Genomic DNA, 16734 nt, shown 5'->3' with positions numbered 1-16734 from the left:
CCACAAAAACTAATGTCTGGACACCATAGTTGTAGGTCAGTATCACATAATGATAAATGTGTGTATGTATCTGTGTGTGTATCCATAACATCACTCCAGAAAGTATCTCAAAAGACCTCATTTCATAGGTAAGCCACCAATCCGTCTCACAGAGTTGCAGGTACTGCATCTTCAGATTCCCTGTGTTTACACCATGGAGAAAGCCCTAAGCATCACGTTTTTTATCAGAAAATAATTATTTGCAGGCTGGTGTACATCAGATACTATTTCAAAATATAGACGACTGAATAAATCAGTTAAAGGAGAAAATCAATACGGATGACGGAGGCTGCAGGCTTTGCTTGAGACTTCAAAAGTTATCCTTGAGATGCTTTTATGCAAATATGTTTCACTTGATTTTATCTTCTCACTGTTCTAAGATCACACCACAGTTTACCATGCTAATTTGTAATTTTGCTGTTGGTGGGGTACATAGCCAGAATCATTACATTTCATAGATGAATGAATATAAAATAGTAACCTTTTCATCTAAATAAATGTTTTAAAATTGAATAGTGTTTGATGAAATGTGTACCAAATCTACACTAGAGAAAATTTTGAACTCACAAAGAAATCAGAGATGGGGTGAGAAAACTTAACCCAAGAGTTGCTTTTAGTGGAGGGGTGCCAGATGTATGACAGTTCTTTATACTACAAAGGGTGGAAATGGTAGTTATCCAGCAATTTGGGCAAAAAACAGACAGTAATTTATGTAACTGCATTCAGCTAGTAGTCAGAGACAAAGTTATTTACTGTGAAGAAAGTTTTCTTTTCAAAAAGGCATTGAAGTTTCATGAGAGGTAAGGAGGACAAAGTGCCAGCCAAAAAGAAAAACTAGCTATATTAGCAGGAGAGGGAAGGAAAAAAGAGTATTAGATGACTAGAAGTTGAGTTTTATTAAGCTCTGCTGTCCTTCTCTGACTGTAGATTTTCTCCAGCAGCATGAAAACACAGTATATTATTACACTCCTATTTTACCTTTGTGTTTCCCTTATCAGATAGAGCATGAAAAATCAGAGCTCTAGTTTATAGAGAAAATTCACAAATCTACTGGGCTCTATCTTCAATTGAAGGGCCATTTGTTGTGACCTGGAGATCCACTGTCATTCTAAACACAATGTAAGTGAAAACTAACTCATCATTATTTTCTCAAAAATTCTCTTCCAGACTTTGCCACTTCTGTCATTAGTCACTACTTTTCTTCTATTTACCTAATTTGGAAAAATTTTAAATATTCAAAGGTACATTATCTAATGCTTCCCCCAGTCTAATTAATAATTGATGTTGATTAGTCCATTCTTGTCATTTGCCTTCATCCATTTCTTCTTTTCCATGCTTGCTGCTCCTGTCCTATTTATAAGCACAGCTTCACATCCAGGCTATTGAATCGCATCCGGAAGGACATTTTAATACTGTGATTATGTAAGTTCTGAAATTTACCTAGTACAAAAAAATAGTTGCAGCATTTAATAAGTTTGAAGGACTGAGAATGTTCCTTAGCATTTCAAATCACAATATGCTCATCTGTAAAGTAAATTTAAGATAAAACAATAAACTATTCAATTTGTTGAGTTTAAGTACTGCTTTCAAGAAAAGTCATATTACTTTGGTGTTCTGCCTGCTTGTCTAGCAGCATAACATGTTTTTATAATATGCTTTTAAATTACCCTTTGAAATTTTAAAATGTAATTTTTCAGGAATATGATTTTATTTACAACTCCAAACTCGAAATGTAGAGAAAGCAGAGACTTGGGTGAAAGGGATATTTTTCCATGCTATCAAAGTTTCTCTAAACTAAATAAAAAGAATGTTAGCAACCCTTTTTCCTGAATTCAATGTGCCTGTTATAAGAGCCAAAGTTGGAATTCACAGTGAGCTTGATATTGCCATAGTTTGATTAAAAATTATGATCCTATAATTATAATATGAATTTTTAAATCTCCTGAGAAATAGTCCATTTAAAAGAGGAGATCAATAAAATAATGCCATTTGCAGCAACATGGATGGACCTAGGTATTATTATACTAAGTGAAGTAAGTCAGAGAAACACAAATATGATATGATATCACTTATATGTGAAATCTGAAAAAAGAGGACACCAATGAACATATTTACAAAACAGAAACAGACAGACAGAAAACAAACTTACCAAACAACCTTTGGTAACTTTGGTTACCAAAGGGTAAGGAGGTGGAGGGATATATTAGGAGTTTGGGATTAGCAGATACATACTACTATATACAAAATAAATAACATGGTCCCACTATATAGCATAGAGAAATATATTCAATAGCTTGTAAATAACCTTCTCCAATGAAAAGGAATATGAAAATATATATAACTGAATCACTATGATGTACACCAGAAACTAACACAACATTGTAAGTCAACTATACTTCAATTTAAAAAAAAATTAAGTTAATATACTAGCAAAGGAAAAAAAAATAAAAAGAGAGGCAGAGAGAGATCAGTCTTCAAAAGGGTATCTGGATTAGTTTATGACTGTATATGTATAATCTTCTCACAGGGAAATTTAATAGTGTGTATGACACGTTAAACATAGTAGGATTGGGGAGTTTTAATTACCAATGTTAATGAGTATTTGTGTCAAATAAAAAAAAATTTGATTTTCCAAAACATAGTGAGAAAAAAGTATTAGTTTGTGAAAATTAGTATAAGTTCATACAACATTTATTTCTCTCACTTTAAAAATTTCCATCCGAATATTGCAAAATATTTAAAAGATCCTATAAAGTGTGTCTTGATTTTAAAAACAAATGTCTGCCTCAAATATTGTATCCTGTACTTGTCTCCTATTGTGGCTATAACAAATGACCATAAATGTAGTGACTTAAAACAACACAGTTATATGTTACAGTTCTAGAGGTCAGAAATCTGACAAAGTTCTCCCTGGGATAAAATTAAGGTGTAGTAGGCTCTGGGGAAGAATCTATTTCCTTGCTTTTTCAGTTTCTAGAGGCTGTCAGCCTTTCTGGGCTCATAGCTCGTTCCTTCTTCAAGGTCAGCAATATTGAATCTCTCTGACGTTTCTTTCTGTGGTCACATCTCTCTGACTACATCCAATAAAAAATTCCCTGCTTTAAAGGATTCACGTGATAAGTCCACCTGGATAATTCAAGATAATCTTTCTTTCCATCTCAAGGTCCTTAACCTTTATTGTACTTGCAGAGTCTCTTTTGCCATTTAAAGTAACATATTCAATTTCTAGTTCTAGGGATTAGAATACTGACATCTTGGTTGGGGGAAGGGTGTGTGTGCGCATCATTCTGCTTCACACTTATGTTTAAATCACTGCAGTTTTACATGCATGCTTTGAAAATGTTACTTGTCAATAGCAGTTTCTGACAGAAAAAAGTCTTGGTAGATCCACAGGTATTATTTGTGTGTGTGTGTGTGTGTGTGTGTGTGCGCGCGCGCCATGGAGGTTGGCATAGAATTTAACAAAGATACAAACCTAATATGAATTAAATGAAAAAAATTCATTGATTTCCCATGATATTTTTTTAAGCTCATTCTCTCACTGCTTCCAATCTTAGATTACAATTGGAGGACAAATGTATCATCTAAATTAATTTTTTACCTCTTCAATTATTTTCGTTTTTACTGCAACCCATTCATTTAATACAATTTCTTTTCAACAACATTAATGACTATACACACGAAAGCCTTATTTGGTTTTATAAATGAAGCAAAACAAATATAAATAACCTATCGTACTTGAAAGGATTTTCTCTTCTTAACTGAAAACAAATGAAACCTAAGCTAAATTAAATGAATCTTTAATCTTTCATTCCAACACAAAGGTTATTAGTTGGTACAAGTGTGTACATAGTTATAAACAGAAGAAAGAAGCAGTTGATTACTTTGGAAAAGTGTAAGCGTAACAATTTGAAATGTCAATAAGAATAAAAAATTGCATTTTAAGCAGTTCAGAATATTTTTAAATGAATTTCTTAGTATCTGCTTATGACTGTGTGGGTTTAGTAAAGAATTAATACATCTGTTAGTGAAGGGCTCTTTATTTGATGTTTTTCTAAGCGTTTTTCTAAGAACATAAAGTGACTTCCTGTTTAAATGAAATGAAGTAGTAAAAAGGATTTAGCACACCCTTGTCAAGGACAATACGTTCATGCTGTAATTCTTTTAAGAACTCCCTTATTCTTTGCTGTGACAAATTTCAGAGGCTATTTCAGGTTTTCACGACTGTGACTTCATTTTCCTTTAACTGGACACATTTACTTCTTGAACCCCAATTTTGCCAGATGGTTAAAACTTAATTCAAATCCAAATTATTCACTCAGAGTAAAATTTAAAATGTATTAGTTCATTTCCTTCTAGTTAAGACTTTGCTATTCCATGTGAGTGTATATACATGCTAGGGTCTTATGAGCATCAGGGAGAGGTGAATGATTTTTGGTTGCATTGTTTATACTAAGATCTGAGGTATCTTTCGCTCTCACAACTGGAGCTCAACTAGAGGGCTTAAGGAGATGCTTTGAATTTGCCTCAGGTCCATCTACTCAGGAACTCCATGCAGCTGTCTACTACCAAACTGCTTTCTACAACATTCTGTGAGTTACCCACCCACCAGAGCCCCAGGTGTGAAGGAGAGCAGATGTTTCCTCTTCTATTCCTTCTCAGATGCCCCTACCCATCAGTGTATTCTTCTTCATCCTGGGAATTTGTATGCTTTTGTTTGTTAATTTTGTACAATGTATTGAATTACATTGGTTTATAACATTATATAACTTTCATGTGTACAAGATTATATTTCTATTTTTGTATACGCTACACTATGCTCACCACCAAAAAGTTAGCTTCTATCCCTCACTCTACAGTTGATCCACTTTATCCATTTTGCCCTCCCTGCCTGTCCCTTCTCCTCTGATAATTACTCCTTTTTACTTTGTATTTATATATTTGTTTTTGTTTGGCTCAGCTTTGTTTACTTATTTTGTTTGTTTGCTTGTTTATGTTCCACATATGAGTGAAATTGTACAGTATTTGTCTTTCCCCATCTGGCTTATTTCGCTTAGCATAATGCCCTCAACGTCCATCCAAGTGGTCCCAAATGGCAAGATTTCATTCTTTTTATGGCTAAGTAATATTCCATTGGGTATATATGTGTGTGTGTGTACCAAATCTTCTTTATTCATTCATCTATTGAAAGACACAAGTTATTTCCATATCTTGGCTATTGTAAATAATGCTGCTAAAAACATTGAGGTGTATACATCTTTTTGAATTAGTATTTTCATTTCCCTCAGATATATATACATGTATGGAATTGCTGCATCATATGATAGTTCTATTTTTAATTAATTATATGAGGAACTCCATACTATTTTCCATAGAGCTGCAACAATTTACATTCCTACTAACATGTATAAGGGTTTCCTTTTCTCATCATCCTCACCTACACCTGTTATTTTCTGCTTTTTTTGATAGCAGTCATTCTAACAGTCCAGAGGTAAAATCTCATTGTGGTTTTGATTTGCATTTCCCTAATGATTAGTGATGTTGAACATCTTTTCATATGCTTGTTGGCCACCTATATGTCTTCTTTTGAAAAATGTCTTTTCAATTCCTCTGTCCATTTTTCAGTTTGTTTTTTTGATGTTGAGTTGTATGAATTATTTATCTATTTTCAATATTAATTTTTCTTTTTGTTGATGGTTTCTTTTGTTGTGCAGAAGCTCTTTAGTTTGATGTAGAGTCCAATTTATTTTTGCTTTTGTTGTCCTTTCCTGAGAAGACATATCTAGAAAGATATTTTTAAGACCAGTGTCAAAGAGCAGACTGTCTATGTTTTCTTCTAGGAGTTTTCTGGTTTTAGGTCTTACATTCAAGTCTAATCCATTTTAAGTTGATTTTTATATATGGTGTGTGATAGTGGTCTAATTTCTTTCTTTTTTTTTGGTTTTTTGATTTTTTGCATGTGGCTGGCCAGTATTCCCAACACTATTTATTGATGAGACTGGGGCCTTTCTTCATCATATGTTCTTTTCTGCTTTTTCATAAATGAATTATCCATATATGCTTCAGTTATTTTCTGGGCTCTCCGTTCTTTTCCACTGATCTATGTATCTCTTTTTCTGACAATAACATTTGTTTTGATGACTATCACTCGGAAAATAGTTTGAAACTAGGGATTGTGATACTTTCAGCTTTGTTCTTTTTTCTCAAGATTGCCTTGGTTATTTGGGGTCCTTTATAGTACTATATACATTTTAGAATTTTTTGTCCTATTTCTTTGAAAAATGGCCTTGGGATTTTGATAGGGATTGCATTTAATCTGTAAATTGCTTTAAGTAATATGAACATTTTACAATGTTAATTATTCTAATTCATAAGCACAAAATATCTTTCCCTTTATTGGTATCTTCTTCCATTTCTCTCAACAATATCTTACAGTTTTTTGTGTACAAGTCTTTCACCTCCTTTGCCAAATTTATTCCTATGTATTTTATTCTATTTGTTGCAGTTGTAACTGGGATAGTTTTCTTAATTTATCTTTCTGCTAGCTCATTATTACCGTATGGAGACATAACAGATTTTTGTATGTTGACTCTGTACTCTACAACTTTATTGTATTTATTATTTATAATCGTTTTTGGGTGAAGCTGTTAGAGTTTTCTCTATATAAAATCATGTCATTGAGAGTTCTATTTCTCTTTTCCAATTTGGATGCCATTTATTTATTTTCTTGCCTCATTGCTCTAGCTAAGACATTCAATACTATGTTGAATTAAGAGCAGCAAGATTGGGCATGCTTGTCTTGTTCCTGGTTTTAGAAGAATAGCTTTCTGTTTTTCACCACTGAATACGATGTCAGTTATGCTGTCAGTTGTTTCATGTGTGGCCTTTATTGTCTTGAGATATATTCCTTCTATACCCATTTTATTGATGAAAGTTTTATTTTTTAACATAAATGGGTGTTGAATTTTGTCAAATACTTTTCCTGTAGTAAAAAAAACTGGAGTTTTTTTTTTCTGTAGGAAAAAACATGGGGACAGTGCTCACAGGACTTCAGCTACTGCGATATGTACTAGTTGGAATTATCCTGCTTAAAAACAGGACTTGATTTCCTTTTCTGTCATTCCAATCCTTATGCCTGTGTCTAATATTGTGCCTAAAATGTATCATCAGCACCATCAAACATTATATGGATGAATTATGTCATAAATAAAGTGTGAATACATCAAAAAATAAATGAATAGGAAGGAAATAGGTATACTATTATTCTACATTTAGGGATAATTTTTAAAAATAGAGGTGAATTGCACATAGTCTTGGAATAGAGAACTGAACACAATTAGAAATTTTTGTTGAATTTTGAAAAAAAAAGGGTGGAGATTCAGGGACTACTTTTTTGAGTGGGTAGAATTGCAGTTGTACTGTCACAAATAACCAGTAAAATAATATGGTTAATAAACTTTGGTCAACACTAAATATCTAAAAATGTTATAAACAATAGCTTGGCGTTTACAACACAGACAAATTGCAGAGTTGTTGAAAAAACAAAAAACCTTCTATTAAGGGCATTTTTGTTTTTTAGCCTCATTTGCTGAGTAACCTACCCAATCCCAATGAAGAAGTGAGATTTTTTTTTTTCCAGAGTCTTAGAAGTACTTTGCATTGATCTGACTCCAGCTGGAGTCCTGGGTTCACTTCTAAGTATTTCATTTGGGCAAACCGAAGCACATGCAGAAACGACTGAGCAGGAATACGAAAGGTTTGCAAACAATGAAATATAATAAAGTTATAGGAGGTTGAAAGGAGCTTAATGGGGATTTGATAGCTGTTTTCAAATATTTGAAGAGCTGTCATGTAGAAAAAGAATTATAATAGTTGTTCCATACAGTGCCACAAGACAAGTAGTTGAAAATTTCAAGAAAGCAGATTCTAGCTAAAATAAGTTGGGGCTTTTCAACAATTAGAGCTGATTAAATGGAGGAAAATGTGTTAAAAAATATTAAATGCTCTAAGCAAAGTACTAAAAATCATCTATCAAAATATTTAAGAGGGAATATTTGTATTGAGTAAAAACTGAAGTAGATGAGCTCAGGCCACTTTGAATTCTAAGATTCTAAGTCATTCTACAAAACTTCTCATGAGTATTTAAATGACCTTGTGTTACTACTCATTTATTTCATCAAAGTTGGCCTCAGGCATTCTTCACTTAATGGAAGCAGACAATGGAGAACTAAAAGAATGTCTATTTTCTGTATATCTCTAGCCACTCTCACTACACACATTCTTTATAATAAAATCTTCAAATTTTTAGTCCAAAGAAAACAGGTATACGTAAGTCAGTTAGGGATTTAGGAAGTTTATGTTTAGAATTTGGATTTAATTCTTATGCAAATTTATAAAATAATTTTGAGAAAGAAGAACAGTCAACACAATTGGCAATTAAACTAATAATAGATATATGTAGGTCAGTAGAATAACAAATCTAAAGATAGACACATCCATATACAAAGCAAATTTAGTTTTGATGAAAATGCCCAAGTAACTCAATGAAGAAGATAGTCCAAATAGTGCTTGCACAATTGGGCATTAACACGGGGAAAAAACACTTTATCCTTTACTTCACATCATAAATAGAAATTAACTTGAAGTGGTATATAAACCTAAATTTATGAGCTACAACTATAAAGCTACTAGAAGAAAGTATAGGATAAAATTTTGTGGTCTATAGTTAAACAAAGATTTCCTAGATAGAATACAAAAAGCACAAACTATAAAAGAAAAAACTGATAAACTGAACTTCATTAAAACTAAAGTCTGCTCTTCAGTTGATACTATTAAGAAAATGAAAAGGCAAGCCATGGATTTGGAAGAAATAATTGCATAACATTTATATGATAAAGAAGTTGTACTTAGGACATATAAAGCACTTTTACAACTCAACAATAAAAGACAAACAACCCAATTAAATAACAGGCAAAAGATCTGAACAGACACTTTATCACATAAACTACATTGTTGGCAAATAAGCCCATGAAAAGGGGCTCAAAATCACTAATCTTTAGGAAAATGCAAACTAAACCACAATGAGTTGGCACTCTATACCTACTGAATGGGAATACACACACACACACACACACACACACACACACACACACACACACACATGAAAATGAAAATGTTTGAAGTATCTTATCTAGTAAAACACACAATTATCATACAATCCAGAAATCCCACTTTTCATTATTTACCCAAGAGATATAAAAACATATCTACACATAGACTCTTAGGTGAATGTTTATAGTAGGTTTATTCATATTTGTCAATGGCTAAAATAATTCTAATGTTCACCAAACAGGGAGTGGCTAAACACACACGTGGTTTATCCATGCAATTGGAATACTATTCATAAGTAAAAATAAATGAACTATTAATACTTGCACCAGCATAAATGAATTTCAAAATTTTTCTGCTAAGTGAAAGAAGCCACACAAATAAGGTATAAAGTGATGATTCCACTTAAATGACATATTGGAAAAGGCAAAATAGAGGGACAAAACTCAAATAATATTTGGGGTGGGGAAGGAAATGGAGGAAGGCAATTGGCCACCATGGGCATGAAAAAGCTTTTTGGTATTAATACCATAAAGAGTAGCATTTTAAAATAAAAATTTAAATAATGAGATATATTATAAATTGACATGACATAATTTTTAATGAAAAAGTGTCAAAATGCTACATATGTGCCAAATACACACAGCAGCAAAAAAAATGAGAGTATTGTCTCTTGCTGCATAATGACATTACCACAAATTTAGCAGCTAAAACAACACTATTTTTATCTCACAGTTTCTTTGGATCAGGAGTCTGGACACAGATTAGCTGAATCCTCTGTTTTCCAGTCTCACAAAGTTGTACTCAGGGCATGCACCAGGGCTGGCTTCTCATCTGGAGGCTCAGTTGTGATGAGGTCCTTTTCCAAACTCATGTGACAATCATGTGACAATCATGTGGTTGTGGGCAGCACTCAGTTTCCTATAGATTGTCAGACTGATGACCTCACATTCTTGCTGGCTATTACTTGAAGCCACCCTCAGTCTTTTGCCCTATAAGCCTTTCCAACCAGCAATAAAGCCAGCAATAAAGTGTAACTCCCTGAAAGATTGGCACTAGTTTTATATAACATGACCATATACAATCGTTTACATCCCATCATTTTTGACATATTCCATGGGTTAGAAGCAAATCACAGAATCCACCCACACTTAAGAAGAGTACATTACATAAAGGCTTGGTTACCTAGACAGAAGGAGCATGTGTACCACCTCAGTGTCTGTTTGCCACAAAGAGTAGTAAAGATACTATAAATAAGTTGATGCATCTAAGTAAACATTAACTAATTGGGGTAAGTTAAGTACACAAGATAAAAAGTAACAAAATGGTAGATTATGAATTATAATATATGCAAATGATTAGATTATGAATGATAGAAAGGAGATAGTAATGGGTTAAATATTTTAAGCTTCCTATAGTTTTCAAGAGCCAAATGGATATGCTGATTTATCTGAGGATAACAACAAAAAAGGAGCAGAAATAATATACAATTTCAAAATAATTAATGAGAACAAAGACGTATCAAACTAATTTATTTTGACTCATGAGAAGAATTAATTAAAATTAAAATCAGATGTTATTTTATTGAATAGATTAGTACTAAAATGAGTAAAAGTGGAATTTTGAGAAAAATACTAAAAACACTACTAGTGATTTTTAAAAATTATAGAATTTTAAATTTGGAAAAATTGATCTACTACTTACACAATTGATCCCTTTTATTTTGCTCAAAAAGAGTGTCAGAGTCTATAAGAATTAATTGCCGAAGGTCAATCTAGCTTTAATAATCATTCCATTTTTTCATTAAGTAATTTATACCATATGTTTGCTCAAAAAGAACAGTGTTTTATAACAGCAAATATTTCTTACTCAAAAATGTTTCTCATTTTCCACAAATTATTCTTCACTGTTACTTTGGTTTACCATTTAAATAATAATATTTAAATGGCAAGTATTACAAATTTTTAATTTAGCTAAAGTAGTTTTCCTTCTGTTTGGTTTACCTGTGATTGCTGCTGCAAATTTTATTATCATTAAAACTGTGAATATATACTTGGTAGGCAAATCATATGTTCTCAACACTTTAAATGTAGATAGCATTTGAAGTAGATGTCATTTCCAATGAGGATAAAGTAGAGTAAATAAAGAAAAATACTATAGAATATGGTAAGCAATGATTTGGAAAACACTCATATAAATATTCTGAGTGCAAATTTAAGAAATTTTTAGAAAACTGTCATATATTTCCCAGCATTATCATATTTCCAAAGATAATGAAATGCTTACTGAAAATTTTGACATTAGCTAATAAAACACACACACACAACTACAGCAACAAAACCTGTAGAAAACTAGACCCACAGTGTCCTTTTTTCTGCTTCAACTATTCAGTAATGAGCTGCTCAAGTTTCAATCTTCTAAACGTCATATTTGTTGATTCCACTTCATCCCCTTGGGAATAAGTAATGTTGTTCATTCCTCATTACCAAAATAGAAAAAAAGAAGCTGCTAGTAAAATTAATTTTGTTCTCCTTAAAGACCTAAGTGTCATGTCACAAGGAAAACTTGGGAAAAAAATCTGGATTTGATAAGTATCTATTTAAATAAGAAATTAAAGTGCATGTACTTAAGAAAGGCTGTTTCTGATGTAAAAGTAATACATAGGAAGGAATCAGAAACAATGCAATTTTTATGACTAAGTTGAACCGATGCTTACATATTATGGCAATATTTAGTGCCATTCCAGTTTCAAGAAAATGACACCAAAACCATTATTGAAACGCTTGGACCTTACAGGAGTTTCTTTTATTTTTGTGTCAATAAGATAATTTTTTTCATTATATCGTTTCTGTATGGATGGGTATTATAATATCTAAATATATTAGTAGTTTAACTATTAAAAATATATACATTATAGTAAAAATGGTAAATATCATCGTTTATCTTTAAAATGCTTTAAATTGGCTAAGGCCTTAATGGAATTTTTCCAGAAAACTATGGCCTTCCGATAGCACTGCTTTACTCATTAATTGCAAAAATAGCAGAAAGAAGACAAACTATTCATAACACATGGCCCTATTTCCAGGGCCAAATCATAGTCACAAAGATACTATAGCATTAATAAAAGCAATATCTTACATTTTATGGAAATTTACTGTGAAAATTATACTTATACACATACTTTATTTTTAATCTGTTATAATGTTAATAAACACAATACCTGTTCACTATTTTGCCAAAGGGATTTTGGAAGACTTTAGCGGGAACGGACTCCTTGGGGATGCTTATTTCACTTTCCTTTCTCATTTTCCTCATCAAATTACAAATTAAGTTATATATATTCAAAAATGTATATGCAGACAAATTATCCTCTGTACTTTATACAACATTATCTCTGAAAAGGTAAAAAACAGATTGCTTGTGGACAGAGCATGACTACAAGTTGACTAGGTATGGGGAGGAAAACAGCTTTCTGAGGGTGAGAAATGCCTGGTACCACACACAGTTAGACAAGGCTTTGGAGCTATGTTCTTTTCTCTCCCCCAGCATGTCCAGTCTGGATCACTGCCCCTCATCAATTGCCTCTGCAAGATACTATGACAACAAAGCCATCTCAACATGTAGTGATTGCCATTTTAACATCAGGAATTTAGATCCAGCACTGGGGCAAGCTGTGAATTACAACAGGTCCAGAGTCACCATCCTGCCCCCAGGGAGTTCCTCCTCTATCTGCTCTTCCAAACCTGAGTGCAAGGCAAATAAAAAGGAAGAAGGATAGATCTCAAAGATAATGTGTAGAAGGCAGAGAAATAAAGACTGTCCCTGAGCGACAGAATTGTTGCTGACAAGGCGACAGAGGGTGATCAAGCAGAAGAACAGGGCCCTGGGCTCTCTCACCTGCGATGACGGCATCTGCTAGGGCCTGGGCTTTGTTCCCAAGAAGTAATACACATTATTGACCAACTGAGTTGATTCAACTAAAAGAATATATTATCAAAGGCAAAAATAACATAGATCTCAGGCACTCATTAGTGATCAAGGAACGATAACAGAGAGAAAGGAAAGGAGGAATTGAGACGGCGGAAGGAAGAGTTGGTAAAAGATAAAACAATTAGAAGAAAGGGAGAGAAATACACAGATGACAGAAAGGTGAATAAAACATGGGGACAGACTGGGAGAAGGGTGGATTGATGGAGGTATAAAGAGAGAGAGAGAGATTTTGAAGAGGAATTGAAAAAGATGGAAAAAGGTCTTGGTTGCATATAAAGTGAGAACATTACTACAATTAATTTTCTCTGATTATAACTTTTTGTTCACTAGGATGTTGGGCATAAGCATGCACTGTCATCAGTTAGCAGTACACTTTAAAGTATTAATTTACTCTTCAAGAATTTTAAAGAGATAATTTCTACTCAGAGAATTATATTATATACTTTATATTTAAAATGTATCATTTAATTTCAGGTAAAACCTCATTTTCCGTTAGAATTCTAAAAAGTTTACATTGATGCATGATTGACTAAGTATATGTTTTTAAAAATAAATGACTTTAAATGTGAAATTAACTTTTTAAACTTCACTATTTTTGTCATTTACAAACATAGACCAAAAGTGCTTTTGACATTTGAAAGCTGTCAGATTATTTTATCCTGTTAGATAAATGCTACTTAGTTCATAACTCGCAGAGGCTACATATAAAGTAAGTATTTATAGCTTTGCACTAAACACTTTTTTCTTTCTCAAACAAAACAGATTTTAAGTTCTAATAAGTTTCAAAATCTGATAATATTCAATAAGAATATTCTGGCAGATTTCTTTATTATTTTTCCTCAATTCTTCATCATTTTTCTGTACCCAAGCCTTCTGCTATGTTATCACTGTATATAGTTCCTCCAACTACAGGCACAATATATTTCCTGTCCTTGTTGGGTTTGACCATGTCACTTACTCTAGTCAATGGGATATGAGCAGAAGTGCCCATTTCAAGCCTATGTCTTGGAGGCCTCACATGTTTCTGCTGATCCCTCCTGCACTTCTGTCAAAGCCAGTGCATTGGTTCAAGGAAAATGAGAGTCATGTAGAATGAATCTAGAACAACCTGAAGCTTAGAGTCAAACTCACCCAAGCACAACCTATATCCACCAACCCTAGCTGATCCACAGTTCAAGGAAGTGAGAATAAATAATGACATTGAGTTTAGAGGTGGTTAGTTATATAGCACTACTATGTTAATAGCTTACTGGTACAAATATTTACTAACAATTGCTGTAATGTAATATTTAAGTCCAAAATTCTTAGATCCACTGATTTTTGCTCCAGACCCCTTTTAATTTTACTCTTCTTACTAAATGTTAAAGTTGGCTACATAATTCTTAGCAACTTTTTGGCAGCATGGACCAATTGCATTATACATCCCTCTGGTGAAGAACAATAACAGACTCGTTGCTACTAATTGTTAGTAACAATTATTTATTATTAGTAATTCTTTAAACTTTGAGAGAAAAAATATTTATGGACAATTGGCTAAAAGTGTGCCACACATACTAGTAATTCTAAAATACATCCAAAAAAATACGTCAGTATCAGCTGAGAATATTTATCCAAAGATCTGATATTACTAATTGTTAAGCAGTAAAATAATCTGGAAGATTTGCACAATACAACTAACCAACTGCTTCTAATGGACATACATACAGAATATAGAATGATAAATATGCATACATAGAAAACGCTGAACACAATAGCTTTAGAATACCCATGCTTTTCAAAAAAAAAGACTTAGCATATTATGAAAAGTAATCACAAGGGACCATAAAACAAAGCTCAGAAAATTTCAAAAAAATTATCATCATACAAACCATGTTATTTTACCACAATAGTATTATTTGGAATCAGTAATGAGAAAAAAACAGAAAAACCCTATACAATTATTGAGTTCCTTAGTTCTAAATAAATCAAGGGAAAATGAATATAGTATAATATAAATTAACAAATACGTAGTAAATAACAACAAACAATTATATATATATAAATGTGACAGTGCAGGTGAACAGTACTTAAATGGAAGAATTTATGTCCTTTTTAATGGCTTATATTCAAAAAGTAGAAATACTTAAAATTAAAAAACTCAATATCTATCTCAGGAATATAAAAATGAACAGCAAACTAAAACCAAAATAAGATACTGAAGAAGTAATAAAAGTAGAAGAAATAAATGAAATAGAAAAAAATACTACAGAGATGATCAACAAAGCCAAAAGTGAGTGTATTAAAAAGATTAATAAAATTGACAACATTCTGGAAATCTTAATAAAGAAAAAATGCAAAGTTATATCTGGTCAATATTAGGAAGTAAAAAACGCTTAGCAGTAAAGGCCACTGACACTAAAGATAAAGCCTTATTATGAATAATATTGTGTCACTATATTTGGGAACCTAGGGAAATGGTCAAATTCATAGAGAAATATAATATAGAAAACTTATTCCAGAAGAAATGCAACACATGAATAATTCTAAAACATACTGAAAGGGTAATTTAAAATTTTCTCCCAAAGGAATATGCAGGTCTGGATGGTTTTATCAGTGAGTTCCACCCAAAATTAAAGAAATACACACTTTCAAACTTACACAAACTATTCCAGGTGATATAAAAAGAAGTACACCTCAGCTTGTTGTACAAAGTTACCATAATTCAAGCATCACAAGGGCAGGAAAAGAAATGATTATTGAACAACCCTCACATAGAAATATAGATGCAGAAATTCCAAACAAATCTAAGAAATCAAATTACACTACATAGAGAAAACTAAGACCCCCTTAAATATATAGAGTTTATTCCAGGGATTGTGAAGTTGACTTTAATGTCAGGAAATCAGTAAGTATAATTCATCATTTTAATAGATCAAAGAAAGGCAAAACAATAATATCAAAAGTTGTAGTAATGAATACAATTTAACATTTATCCTAAAAAGATTAGGAATTCAAAGAAGGTTTCTTAATTTTGATGAAGATTATCCATAAAATTTCTCCTTAATCATGATATATTAAAACCATTTCCTTCAAGGTAAAGAGCACAGGGAGGGTGCACACTATGGTAACTTCTGTTCAAATCGTATTTAATGCATTATTTTAGTTATAACTAAAATAATAGTTACAGACAATATTTTCTTAGAATTAAAAAAAAGTCTATATTCATGGTCATTAATTTTTTCTTATTCCTAATTTTTTTTACCTGCTTTTCTCATTTTTTTCACTTTCTCATCTTTGTCCCTTTTTCATTATATTTATCATAATTTTGTCTATTTTATTGGAATTTTCTAAGAACTTTAAATAAATAATTTTATAGCTTTTCTGTATTATATATCTTAATAGTTTCTTATTTTTTATTTCTGTCTTTATCAAATCTATGCTTTTCATATAAAATAATTGTATCAGAATAGTCCAAGATCATTATTTTTGTCTGTTTATTCCTATATATCAAGTTTTACTTTACAAAATTGATGGCATGCAATTTTGATGTTTTATTTACTGTTTTGAGGTTTTATAAATGTATAATAGCATATAATGACACTCTTTCATGTAATAATG

At 32.0% G+C, this 16734-nt stretch overlaps 1 long non-coding RNA gene across 2 annotated transcripts in view; it reads right to left on the bottom strand.

Annotated features, from left to right (window-relative positions):
* The window catches only part of LOC140696459 (uncharacterized), a 343334-nt gene that overhangs the window by 153364 nt on the left and 173236 nt on the right, over window positions 1-16734 (bottom strand). The window contains exon 3 of one of the 2 annotated variants that reach the window (XR_012072839.1): window positions 4673-4734. The exons of the other annotated variant lie outside the window; for it this stretch is intronic. This is a non-coding gene — a long non-coding RNA (uncharacterized lncRNA). Of the gene's footprint in view, window positions 1-4672; window positions 4735-16734 lie in introns of those variants that run through there. 2 annotated transcript variants of the gene reach the window in all.

This window comes from Vicugna pacos, chromosome 5, assembly GCF_048564905.1.
Source record: "Vicugna pacos chromosome 5, VicPac4, whole genome shotgun sequence".
In the NCBI taxonomy this organism is placed as follows: domain Eukaryota; kingdom Metazoa; phylum Chordata; class Mammalia; order Artiodactyla; family Camelidae; genus Vicugna; species Vicugna pacos.
The sequence above is the reverse complement of the archived record's forward strand: the minus strand, read 5'-3'. Positions and strand labels throughout refer to the sequence as shown.